Raw genomic sequence first — 14,809 nt, forward strand, 5'->3', positions numbered from 1 at the left:
TGTTATTCTTCATAACATCTACTCTATTATTTGTGAAGCTCAGCGTGTGGCTCCCAAAAATACTGTGCAGTGTCTAACTGGTTACTCAGGCTGTAGCCACACCTCTCCTAGTTCTAAAATAAAACTCTAATTCTATCACCCCCTTCACATAAAGTTCAAATTTCTTATTAACCCTGAGGTCCTTCTTTATTTAATGGGACATCCTCCTAAAATAAACACAGCCCTTTGTATCTTAAACTCACCACTCACTGATGCATGAAATTTATATATTTAGTGTCAAATTTATTTTTCATAATATACAGTATTTTCTGATCTTTCACATTGATAGCCTGCCTGGGATGCCTAATCAACATTCAACTAAAAAATAAAGATTAAAAAAAACAGAAATAAATTAAAAGAAATTCCAGTGCTCCACTTTATTTGAACATACACCCTTGGCCAGTCTGCCAACTAGTTACACTGTTGAAACAAAAGAATATTGAGGACACAAATGATGTAAGGTAGTAGGGGAAAAAGTAGAATATAGTTACCTTAGTTTACCTGTTTTATGCCCTTATTCACAAATTACAAGGTTTTTTTACCATTTCTATGGCTAGAATATTTTAAGACTAGTCTACGGTATCTTCAGCAGTCATTCCTGGTTTTCCCCTTCATCTATAATGAAGGCCTAAATCAATTTATCATAGGCCTGATTCCTGTTAATCTAATGGCTTCACTTCCTTTGAATTACAACCTAAAGACTCCTTTTCAAAAATCTATCTAATGATTAAGTCCCCATCTGACCAAATGGCTTTTTAAGTGAGTGACTTAGTTCCATCTTCATGAGGGGAAAAGGAAAATTTTGCATACAGCAAACCTGAAAAACTGACCATAATAAATGAAAGGAACCAACTAGAACTTGTTCTTCAATTTTATTAAATTCTACTCCTGTATATTCTCTGGAAGTAATTTGGATCTCTTTCACAGTATTGACACTAGGGAAGATATTCTTCACTATGAACCAGAGCTGAAGAAGGTTTCTTTAATTCTTGAGGGTAATTTCTCAAGTCTTATTTTCTATTTCACCATTTCCCACATGTTGGACATATCATTCCCCCTGAATATATATTAGAAATGGGACTACAATAAACACTCTCCCCACTACAAGAAATTATTTTTCATCTAATGCGCAATCATCATGCATTCCAATTAGGTTCTAATACACAAAGGCAGCGGAGTTTAAAACACCATATCCCAGTCTCTCATGCAGTTAGGAATCTGGATATTATACAGGTACTGCTATTTAGATCACATACGTGAGATTTAATTCAAATTAACAAGAGGACAGAGGTAGGATATAACATGTCTGTTTTGTTAGTATGGATTGTGGTTAGAAATTTGAGGTTCTTGAATCAGCTGGGGTCTCTGATTTAACAAGGAGCTTCCAATAGCAGCTTCACGCTAAAGGATTGGAGAAACGAAGGTAGCAAGGCTCTGGTGCAGAAAAGTCTGGCAGAAGCTTCTGTTTCTAAACTTAACATGGCAGAAGAAGTGGCAACTTCAGTGGCTTAGTTCTGTGATATGGTTTTGAAAGTTTATCATGGAATTATCACAACTTTACTCCTGGGCTCCTGCCTGATATTATGCAAAAGCATGGGCAGCCATGAGGCTAATGGAGGGAAATAAAAGCAATTTTAAAAAATCAATTATAATTACACAAATTTCATAATGTACAGAAATTTCAGAATAATAAAGCCAAAATAATTCTACATAGTGTCATCAAATAAAACACCACTGTTAGAAATTTAGAATATTTCCTCTAGTCTATTCAAAAGTTTGTTTTACAGCTATTATATTGTAGAAACTATTTTATAAACCACATTTTTCCTAAAAGAACTTCCCATGTCATTTAAGCTCTTCAAAAGTTACATTTAATTACTGTATAATATTTTATAAAAAGGAATGCTTCTTTCCACTTACAGTATTTTGTATAGTAAGTGGAGCAATTTTCCAAAACACTGTGTCATTTGGAAACACCTCTTACTCTTCTCCATGGAGATTGAACAAATTACCTGACTCATTCCCTCATTCATTCATATATTCATTGCTTCAGTCAAGAGATATGTTTTGAGGATCTGTACAACAGCAAGAACCATTTCAAGAGCCAAGAAGAGAGTAACGGAGAAAATAGAAAAGAACTGTAGTTTTATGTTGCTGGCATTTGGGTAGGGTTTGGCGGTAGTTTAGAAAAAAAAAATAATAATAAATAAGTAGAATATTGTAGGTTGGATGATGTCAAGTGCTAAGGCAAAAAATAAAGCTGGTTAAGGGGACAGGGGACCCCAGGAATTGCAGTTTCAGGTGGGGCAGCTGTATTTGTTTCCTAGGGCTGCTGTAACAAAGCACCACAAACTGGATGGCTTAAAACAGAAATTGACTGTCTCAGTTCTAAAGTCTGAAATTAAGGAGTCAGCAAGGTCATGCTCCCTCTGAATCTTTCCTTGCCTCTTCCAAAGCTCTGGTGGTTTGCCGGCAATCCTTGGTGTTCCCTGGCTTGCAGCAGCCTAACTCCAGTCACTGCCTTCATAGCCACATGGTGTTCCCTCTGTGTCTCTGTGTGCACATGGTTGTCTTCTTATAAGGACACCAGTCATATTGGATTAAGGGCCCTCCCTACTCCAGTATAACCTCACCTTAACTAATTACATCTGCAAAGACCCTGTTTCAAATTAGGTCCCATTCTGAGGTACTAGGTATTAGGATTTCAATTTTTTTTTTTTTTCAGGAGGATGCTATTAAACCCATTCAACAGCAGTGAAAAGAGACCTCATGAAGAAAACTGACATTTGGATAATGGTCAGAAAAAAAGTGAGAGGATGAGCTATGGTATATCTTGGAGAATAATGTTCCAGGCAGAGAAAATGGGAAATGCAAACGTCCTGAAGCAGAAGCACTCCTGGTATGTACAAATATCAACAATATGAGCCAGAATAACTGAAAAAGATTGAGAAAAAAAGGAGATTGGTAGGAGACTGGATCAGGGAGCTAGCAGGGGCTCAGATGGTCTGCCTTTCAGGACACAGTAAGAACTTTAGCTTTTATTGTGAAATAGACTAAAAGGGCATTGGGTGACGTTATATAGATGAACAACATGATCTGAAGAGAACCCAGTTAGGAAGCAATAGCAATATGCCAGGGGAGAGAAGGCTGTGCATGGACCAGGATATTAGCAGTGGGGGAGGTGAGGGGTGGTTGGATTCTGAATATTTGCTGATGGTAAAAATACAGTAGAAAGCAGTGAATTAATGATGCTGGAGAGAGACATCCTAGAGTCAGTGAGAGGATAGTATTTTGCACAATTGGAAGAATTAACCTTTGCCATGAGCATGGGTGTTGTTGACTGCCCATGGCCCAAAATTCTCAAGTGGATAAGGGTAACGTATCAAAGATCCAGAGAGCAGATTTTGGTGCCCTTCTCCTTCTCTCCTATTTTAGTCCACTTGTGCTGTCATAACAAAATACCATAGATTGAGGGATTTAAACAAGTGTATTTCTCACACTTCTGGAGCCTGGGAAGTCTGAGAATAAGGTGCTGGCTAGGTAGTTAACTATTTCCCTGTTATTGGAAATTTTTGTTTTTTTCAAATCATTCATTTATCAAAAGAAGTTTTATAACTTGCCTCACATATACCCTATCAATTTCCTGCTAAATTTCTTAATGTTTTGTAAGTTATGGTGTTATGAATGAAATTTTTTTAATGTTTTAATGTTCTGATTGATATTTTTAATGAGAGCTATTGTTTATTATACTTGACTCAAATAGTTCACCAAATTTTCCTATTGTGTCTATTTTTTTCAATTAAATCACTTGTTTTATAAGTATATATTAATATACTCTGTAATGATTCTTCTAATTTCCAAAATTATAGTTCTTGTTTCTATTTCAAGCTAAATTATATTCTACAAAATCTACTCCCAAAAAAGTATAAAAAATAATGGTATTACTGTCAGTCATTATATATTGCTGATTTTATGGGGAATGCCTTTAAAGTTGTACTGTTAAAAGTGATGTTAGATGTTTATCTGAAGCAAATGTTTTTCATAATGTTAGTTTAGAATCCCATTCCTGGGTGGGTTTATTCTTTAGTAGAATGGATTCAGTTTATAATAGGAATAGTTTAAATGTTATCAACTGTTTTAGGGGCTCTCTTGAAAAAACTGATTTTAATATATTTGATCTACTGATGAATTATATAATATTAATCAATTTCTTGACATTACACCATCCTTGCATTCCTGGGATTCTCTCAGGTCACATATGGGCATACCTCTTTTTATTTATTTTTAAAATTTTTTATTGTAGTATAGTTGATTTACAATGTTGTGTTAGTTTCAGGTGTACAGCAAAGTGAATCAGTTATACATATATATACATTCTTTTTTTAGATTCTTTTCCCATACAGGCCATTACAGAGTATTAGTAAAGCTCCCTATGCTATACAGTAGGTCCTTATTAGTTATCTATTTTCTATAGAGTGTATATATCTCCCAATTTATCCCTCCCCCCATCCCCTAGTAACCGTAAGTTTGTTTTCTACCTCTTTGACTCTACTTCTGTTTTGTAAATAAGTTCATTTGTACCATTTTCTTAGATCCCACATATAAGCAATATCATATGATATTTGTCTTTCTGTTTCTGACTTACTTCACTCAGTATGACAATCTCTAGGTCCATCCATGTTGCTGCAAATGGCATTATTTTGTTCTTTTTTATGGCTGAGTAATATTCCATTGTACATATGTACCACATCTTCTGTATCCATTCCTCTGTTAATGGACATTTAGGTTGCTTCCATGCCCTGGCTGTTGTAAATAGTGCTGCAATGGACATTGGGGTTCATGTATCTTTTTGAAGTATGGTTTTCTCTGGGTATATCACTAAGAGTGGGATTGCTGGGTCATATGGTAGTTCTATTTTTAGTCTTTTAAGTAACCTCCATACTGTTCTCCATAGTGATTGACTTTACCAATTTACAGTACCACCAACATAGTAGAAGTGTTCCCTTTTCTCCACACCCTCTCCAGCATTTATTGCTTGTAGATTTTTGATGATGGCCATTCTGACCAGTGTGAGGTGATACCTCATTGTAGTTCTGATTTGCATTTCTCTAATAATTAGCGATGTTAAGCATATTTTCAAGTGCTTTTTGACCATCTCTATGTCTTCTTTGGAGAAATGTCTATTTAGATCTTCCCCCCATTTTTTGATTGGGTTGTTTTTTTGATATTGAACTGCATGAACTGTTTGTATATTTCAGAGATTAATCCCTTGTCAGTTGCTTCATTTGCAAATATTTTCTCCCATTCTGAGGCTTGTCTCTTCGTCTTGTTTATGGTTTCCTTTGCTGTGCAAAAGCTCTTAAGTTTAATTAGATCCCATTTGTTTATTTTTGGTTTTATTTTCATTACTCTAGGAGGTGGATAAGAGAGAGCAAGGTGGCAGAGGAGTAGGAAGCACAGTTTACCTCTTTCCACAGAAACATTGAAAATACAGCTACAAGTGGAACGATTTACACAGAACAGCTACTGATCGCAGACAGAAGACCTCAGACATCCGAAAAGACAGGAAAACATCCATGAAACCAGGTAGGACAAAAGGAAAAAGAAAAAGAAGGAATGAGGGTGGGGCCTGTACCCCGGGGAGGGAGCTATGAAGGAAAGTTTCCTGCACCTTGGGAAGTCTCCTCACCAGTGGGGAGATCAGACTGGAAGGAGGGGGAGATTTGGAGCCTAAGAGGAGAGAGCAGTAACAGGTTTGTGAAAGGCAAAACGAAGAGTAACCTGCACAGAGGGTCGGAACCACCACCTTGTGCTCCCCAACCTGAGACACTACTCTGTCAGTGCGTGCTGGGGTCTGGTGCTGAAGCTCAGACTCCAGAGCTCAGTCCCAGGGAGAGGACCAGGGTTAGGTAGGGAAACAGCCTGAAGAGGTCAGGCTATGTTAACTGAGGGTGTACTAGGAAGAAGCCGGGCCCTCCAGAAAGGCAAGGCCTCATTATTGGGAGGCCCACGAGGAGAGGGGTGGGATCACCATACCTCTTTTTATAGCATTTCTATTTATTGTGCTTCCCAGATACTGCATTTCTTTTAAACAAATTGCAGGGTTGTAGCAACCGTGTGTCAAGCAAGTCTATCAGCACCATTTTTCCAAAAAGCATTTACTCACTTTGTGTCTCTCTGTCATATTTAGGTAACTCTCATGATATTTCAAATATTTTCATTATTATTTTATTTGTTATGGTGATCTGTGATCAGTGATCTTTGATGTTACTATTGCAATTGTTTTGGGGCTCCAAGAACCATGCATATATAAGACTGCTAACTTAATCAATAAATGTTGTATGTGTTCTGACTGCTCCACCAACTGAACATTCTGCCATCTATCTCCCTCACATTGAATGCTTCTAATCCATGAGACAGAACAATACTGAAATAGGCCAATTAATAACCTTACAATGGCCTCTAAGTGTTCAAGAGAAAGGAAGAGTCACATGTCCCCCACTTTAAATCATAAGCTAGAAATGATTAAGCTTTGTGAGGAATGCATGTCAAAAGCCAAGACAGGCTGAAAGCTAGGCCTCTTGCACAAAACAGCCAAGTTTTGAATGTAAAGGAAAAGTTCTTCAAGGAAATTAAAAGTGCTAATCCAGTGCACATATGAATGATAAGAAAGTGAAACAGCCTTATTGCTGTTTTGCAGAAAGTTTTAGCTTAGTCCAAAAGTCTAAATAGATCAAACCAAGCACAACATTCCCTTAAGTCAAAGACTAATCCAGAGCAAAGACCTAACTCTCTTCTCTGTGAAGGTGGAGAGAGTTGAGGAAGCTGCAGAAGAGAAATGGGAAGCTAGCAGAGGTTTGGTTGATAAGGTTTAAGGAAAGAAGCCATCTTCATAACACAGTAGTGTAAGATGAAGCACTAAGTGCTGCTATAGCTGCAGCAAGTTATCCAGAAGATCTAGCTAAGATAATAAATGAAGGTGGCTACACTAGACAGATTTTGAATGTAGACCAAACAGCACTTTATTGGAAGAAGATGCCATCTAGGACTTTCATAGCTAGAGAGAAGAAGTCAATGCCTGGCTTCATAGCTTCAAAGGACAGGCTGATTCTCTTGTTAGGGGCTAATGCAGCTGGTAACTGAGGATGTGATTGAATTTGCTACAATCTCATGACAAACCCCTAACAGATAAGGAGTTGCTTCTTTATCAATAAGCAAAGAAAGTGGTTTGTTGAGATGGAATCTACTCCTGGTGAAGATGCTGTGGAGACTGTTGAAACGACAACAAAGCATTTAGAATATTATATAAACTTAGTTAATATAACAGTGGCAGAGTTTGAGAGGATTGACTCCAGTTTTGAAAGAAGTCTGAGTGTGGGTAAAATGCTATCAAACAGCATTGCATGCTACAAGAAATCGTTTGTGAAAGGAAGAGTCAATAGATTCAGAAAACTTTTTGTTGTCTTATTCTGAGAAATTCCCACGGCCACCCCAACCATTACTGACTACCACCCTGAGCCATCAGCAGCCGTCAACATAGAGGCAAGACCCTCCACCAGCAAAAAGATGATAACTTGTTGAAGTCTCAGATGGTGGTTAGCACTTTTCAGCAATAAAGTATTTTTGAATTATTTTTTTTTTAGACACGAGGCTATTGCACTCTCAATAGACCACAGTATAGTGTAAACATAACTTTTATATGCGCTGGGAAACCAAAACGCTCCTGTGACTCACACTACTGTGGTATCTGCTTAATTGGTGTGTTATGGAACCAAACATGTGAATTCTCCATAGCATGCCTGTATGATAATGAGCTAGGTTAAAAAAGCGTATAGTCCATGTAATCAAACTCACATTAACTGCCACTACCACATTTAGGCACTTCATTATTTTGATAAATAGCTGGATGGGTATTTTCAATTCTATATTCATGAGTACTAACTGTTGATTTTTGACAAACATCTAAATGTATCCATTTGCAACAATAAGGGAAATCAAGTTATTGAACAGCATGAGTCAAATAATGGTGTGAGCAAAATAACTCAATGACTGGATTGTTCATTCGCCAAGGCTGTTTAAATGAATATATAAGAAAATGCACGTGAATATGCCTTTTTAAGGAGTTTCTTTTTATTTCAGCATTCTCTAAAATTCACAAAGATAAAATATTTCTTGATCTAAATTATAGAGATGCATTGACTAATTCTTTGAAATGTTTTACATCCTTATAATTTAAGATAGCTAACTATAATTCCTAACTGTGATATTGAGCAAAAATAATTGACATCATTGAGTCTTTTATATCAGGAGAAATTTGGGCTGTGACATCTCAGAAAATAATTATCACTTTGAATTATTTAATTTATCTGTATATAACTATTCAAAACCCCGAGTTTAGTAACACTGGGAAGGTAAATAGATCTAAATTCTTCAACTGAAGTGTGTACTTACCTATTCTGCAGGTCCCAAATACAATTATCTTTTTTTTTTTAAATACAATTGTCTTTATGCAATACCATATGGAATGCCAATACTCCCCAAAGTTTTATTTTGAAGATATTACATCTACAGAAAAGTTGAAATATTAGTACAATGAACACTTATACACTCTTTAGATATATAAATCAAACTATAAACATCTGTTTATCTCTTCCTCTTCCTGTTTGTGTGTGTGTGTGTGTATGTGTGTTTTGGGGGATGGTATTTTGGAGATGAATCATTTGACAGAAAGTTGCAGACATCATGATACTTAAGCACTACCTCAGCATACATATCCTAAGAATAAGACAATCACCTGTGTTACCGCAATACCATTATCATATTAAGAAAATCAATATTAATGCAATACTATCCAAAATACACTATACATTTCAATTTTCTCCAGAAGAAATATTTCATAATCTCTTTTCTTTTTCTGTATCCAAAAATTAATCATTGCCTTTGGTGTTCTGTCTCTTAAATTAGAACTGTACCTTCCCTTTTCATATTTTGGAATTTTTCTTTTGTTTTGTGTTTTATGACATTGTACAGTTTGGGGGGGGGGATTTGGGTTTTGTTTTAGCATTCAGACCAGTTGTTTGTAGAGTGCTGTACTTTCTGGAATTGCCTGCTTGCTTCCTTATGATTAAATTCAGCACAAATATTACCTAAGTGATCTTATATATTTCAGCACAAATATTACCTGTGATGCTATATATTTCTTACTGTACCATATCAAGAAGCATTATCAGTGATGGTGCTAAATTTGATGAGCTATTTAAGGGTCTTATCTATAGACATCCTCATCATAAAGTTGTAATGTTTTAAATCTGTATTTAGTAAATTTTCTACTGGATTATACTTTGGCATCATACCAATACCTATTCCCTAAAAATCTTTCACCCCATGGTTTTATCATCTACTTTCTTGCCTTTCACTGAATCAATTATTATAGATAATGCCTGGTTTAATACAATAAAGATATTTTTTCAACATCCAGGGACAACCAATGAATTGTGTTTACAGCTATCTTATTTATGGTGCCTCTTTGTACATTGTAATAGGTAATCGCATGCCAATCCACAAAGTTATCACATCAATACCATAAACACACACAACAGAAGTTTAGAAACGTTTTGTTAGCTTTTATATCAAAAAATGTAAATATTCTTATAGAATTCTCTGAATTGAGCTTTGTTTAAATGACTATTACATGCTAATAATGCTTTTCTCTCAAATTATGGAAAATAAAAATAAACAAAAGGCATCTCTCTCCTACCTTGGAGAAAACATTTGCTCCTTCCTATTTCAGTGGCTTCATCCAGGACATCATTGCTACATGACTCTAATTAAACCAATTATCACAAAGTGATCCCAATTTCTTCATTACAGTCTTTTCCTTTACTTAGTAGTGCTCAGAATTTACATCCTCTTGACAATTAAGTCTCCAAAACAGTTACTAAAGCCTTTTATATCTGGTTTTCATTAGTTCATATTAAACGATTCATTGGCTTGATTTTCACTTCAGTGAGCCCTCTCATAAAATCTGGTTGGACATGATGGTGATATAGCATGTGAAACAAAATGAATTAATACATCAGCAAAAACACTACCAAGCAGACTATTTTTTTTTGCGGTACAGAGGCCTCTCACTGTTGTGGCCTCTCCCATTGCGGAGCACAGGCTCCGGACGCGCAGGCTCAGCGGCCATGGCTCACGGGCCCAGCCGCTCCGCGGCATGCGGGATCCTCCCGTACCGGGGCACGAACCCATGTCCCCTGCATCGGCAGGCAGACTCTCAACCACTGCGCCACCAGGGAAGCCCCAAGCAGACTATTTTAACACACTTTATTTTCTCATGTATATACCTGTCACTCATACAAAAAATATATCAAAATGAGAAGAGTGAGGACTCTAAGCAGTTTTAAGATTGAAGATATGAAGTGAAGCATGAGTTCTGCATTCATTTCCTGAAGCAGGTGTGTAGTCAGCAAGTCTCTCTGGAGAGGCATTATTCAGTGGATAGTTTCCTAGCATTACAGAAGTTCCCGTTAATGCCTCTGCAATTAAGGTTTTTATAGCATTTTACTATTTGAAGCCCTAACTTCAGATTAGTACATAAGTGGGTGTATGTGTGTGTTTGTGTGTGTGTGTGTGATTATTTTAATTTACAGAAAATACTATTTGCAGACTCAGCTGTACTGTGGAATAAGAATATGTCTATATGCATGGCATATGTATATGTGTGCAAATATATGTGTGTGTTACACAAATGTATGCATTTTTATATTTGAAATCATAAATATGAACAATTTAGAAATTTAGTAATGATAGAATTATATTTTCTTAAGTCTGATTCATGGGAACTTAGAGAATGTACCAAAAACTGTACTTGTTCAAAAAACAATTAAAGAAGAGGGGAAGACAATGTCTGGATAACCTTCTAAATCTAAGTAAATCATTTCTTATAAATTAAGGAAGTTAATTATGAAGATAATTTAAATATTTTTGCTGATCATTAGTTGTGTCTGACAATATGCCTGGGTAAGATGGAAAGCAGGAAGAACATAGAAACATAGGTCCAAGAAATAGCATTCTATGAGATATAGCAACCATATCTATTATACTCTAATTTAAAAGAAAAAATCTGCTTTAGAATGACTAGGTCTTCAAGTCATCAAAGATATGCCTAGGAAATTTTCACATATTCTAAGAGATAGGTATGGGTTTTTTAAACTCCAAAAAGCTGCAAACCTTTATAAGAATATAAATACCAGCAGCTGTATATTAACTCACCAAAGGTAAATTGCTGTCACATTTTCCAATCAAGAACACGAGTGGTTTTTATGTCTGTAAATTGAATCTGGCAATAATGGCACAAATAAGAGAAGTGTCTTCATTTTACAGTGATGTGATGGCACAGGATCCTTCCTGTGACCAAATATAAAGTATGATCATAAGGATATTTAAAAGATCCCATTTATTAATGAGTGTTAAAAATCCTTAAGCCTGTTTCTTGAACTTCTTTAAAGTATAAGACTCTTAATGGAGGCCATTTTTTTTCTATTTTTTACTCTTTATCCCAGGCTAGAAAATGGTATATGTTCAATAAATATTTGCTAAATGAGCATTTTTCTCATTCTCAATGCTTCTTCTCTTGTTATAAATCCTCTTCTGATTGCTTAAGTATTGAACTGAAGTACTCATCAGACATTTCTGGCTGCTCTTCTTTCTCTAATCTCTCATCATTAATATTCCCATCAACTCACATAGCTTCCCCTAACTTCTCTTTAGACAAAAGATCCAAAAGATCCATCCACCTTAACTTCTCCCATAAGTTCTACTTCTAGCTTCATGTTAAAGGACTTCAGGACATGCCAGCCTGAAATATGACATTTTGGTATATTGACTATTTTGAGCTAAAGGTACTTGAGAAAGAGTGGATGTAGGAAGGGTTCTCTGACCTATCCTTTTCTACCTAAAACAGGTCATAAAATTTCCCATGAGAAAGGTACACTCCCTGCATGAGGAAGAGAACATCCCCTACCACCAGAGACTGGGAGTCGACACTGAAATAGATCTATACAAACTTACTAAAATAACACTTGTCTTCCACTAGTTTTGTACCCACCCCATACACTGCCTAGTCACTTCTCCACAATTTACTTCCCCAGCCTAATCACTTTTGTCTTGCCATTTCTTCACAAATTTACTGTTTATCTAAAAGATATAAAAACTTTCTGTTCTGGTCACTTATTTGATAGAGGAGAATTTTTCCTCCCTTACAATGTGTATCAGGTAGGCCCCTGGGAAAAATTAGAGGTCTAAATGGCTTCATTCACACAGTTGACAGCTGAGATTGTCAGCAAGGGACCACAGTTTTCTTTCATGTGGACCATTCCACATGGCTATTTGGCATTCCTCATATATATGGTATCTGAAATCCAGGAAGAATATTCCAAGAGGACAAATTAATGTTCAGTGTTAGTGTTGCACTGGCCAAAGACAGTCACATGGCCATGCCTGAAGTTGATATGGGAGGGGACTTACAAAGGTATGACTTATCAAGGGACATTGTCACTGGGGGCCTCCAAAGTTCAGTCTCCCACACGCTGCTAAGATAATACAGGGAAAAGTGATCCATCAAAATTATATTCCTGAAGTAATTGCAAGGATATAATAAAAGCATAGATAAAATAGGAATAAAGATGAAAGATTTTGAAATTTTTTTGAAAAAAGAGAATAGGCTATATGATTTTGAAGGTCACTACTTTTTTATTATATATAACATTTTAAAATTATATAACCAATTTTGCATGACAGTGACATAAATCTCAGTCAGTAAGACTTAAAGAACATGCTTATTGGGGAAATGTCCAGAGTAATGACAGAGTTTTGTCAAATACCCCTAAAACACAGACACAGACACACACACTCATACACACACACAGTTTGTTCCTTGAGAATCTCACACAATAATAATATCAGGCATACAGTTTCTATGTAGACTGGATTTTATTAAAAATTGTAAGGAATAGTGAGACCAAGCAGGACCCTATGGACCCCACTTGGGTAAAAAAGCCTTTCCATGTCTCCCATTTCTTGTTTGTAAGAAAAAGGCTTCCATCTCCTAGACCTTCCCTGAGCTCCAAAGGGCAGATTCAAACAGTTACTAATTAGGGAAGTGAGTGAATGCAGAAACAAAGGAAAGACAGTCAAGAAACAATAGTGTAGCAATGGGGCAGGGTCCTGGTTCTTCCTTGGGGAATGTGCATAGCACTCTGATACATATCTTTGAGTTCTACAGGAGTTGGGGTCTCCACTCAAGTGGAGGATGGTAACTTCAGGCTAAGCATAAGCATGCAGACCCCAGACCAGTTGGAACCAGAAGGCTGATGATTGAGACTTTTGTAACACCACCACATTATCTCACCACCAACCAATCAGAAGGAAGTTACATACTCTGCAGCCTTCCCCCCAAATTTGCCTTTAAAAACCCTTCCCTGAAACCCATCAGAGAGTTTGGGCTTTTTAAGCATGAGCTGCCCATTCTCCTTGCTTGGCCCTTGCAATAAACTTTTCTCTGTTCCAAATTCTGATGTTTAGGTTTGTCTGACCTCACTGTGCATCAGGCACATGAACTTGGTTTCAACAATAGGAATAGTATTTAAAAATTCAGAATACAATGAAAAATAGGAAGACAAATTATGAGAGATATTAACACGAGCAATTTTAGAGTTTTACTTTGTCCGATTTCATTCCTAAGAGTGCTCAGCCAAATATAGCAACTATATAAATAACCAAATAGAGTAGAAAATAGATCAAGATAAACTTTTGTCAATGCCCTTAGTGTTTAAAATCAGCAGTTTCAAGCTACAGGGCAACTGCCCTAGAAGGATTCTCTGTACCCTTAGGAGACAGGAGTTAGTAATGAAAGGCTGTTGGGCTATTTTCTAAATTTAGAAACATAAGATATATAAGCTAAAAAATAAAGCAAATCACCGTGATAATTTGCTTTTGCCTAGTGTTATATCAAGCCAGTATAATAACCTTGGTTTTTATTTAATAATGAGAAGCTGTTAGAAATTTGCTCATGTCTTTGATTACTGTGAAATGAGGAAATATTTTTACCTCCAAAAGAACTATTACCACAGGTCCTCAAATAGTGCTGGTTAATAGTAGGTAATCAACAGTATTTGTTTAATAAATAAATACTGCAAATTAATATGGTGATTTGGTAGAGAAAATATCTTCAAACAAAGGATGTATAAGGGAAAAAAACAAATGAAAGCTGTTGCTGAGAATAAAAGGAGTTTCCTACTGTCTAGATACTGAAATATCCCATGAAATATCACGAGATGTGGCTAAATATGAATCAAGGTGAAATTAACTGGCATTCCTCAATAGTTCTAAAGGATACCGTTCCCTTATACTCCCAAAACCAGTGACTTAATGTTCACAGTGATAGACTCTAAATGTCAATTTGGCTATCACTGGACAATGAAGAGCTGTAATTATTATCCCAGACATGATTTTATGACTCTTTTTTTTTCTTTTTGTATTGGTGCTGTGGAAGTTGAGGCAGATGGCTTCCCATATTGCAACTGTGTGCATTAACTATGGCCTAACTGTATATCTCCCACTTCATTACTGCTAAGGATGTAGAACTGTATCACTCCCGCCTCTGCACATAGCTACACATTGTGATTTGATCCCTGAAGAGCATTTAGATGTGAGAATGTATATTTTCTTTTCTTCAAGGAGGCCAAATTACTTAAGAACATAATTCCTT

The sequence above is a fragment of the Globicephala melas genome, chromosome 5 (genome assembly GCF_963455315.2).
Source record: "Globicephala melas chromosome 5, mGloMel1.2, whole genome shotgun sequence".
NCBI lineage: Eukaryota > Metazoa > Chordata > Mammalia > Artiodactyla > Delphinidae > Globicephala > Globicephala melas.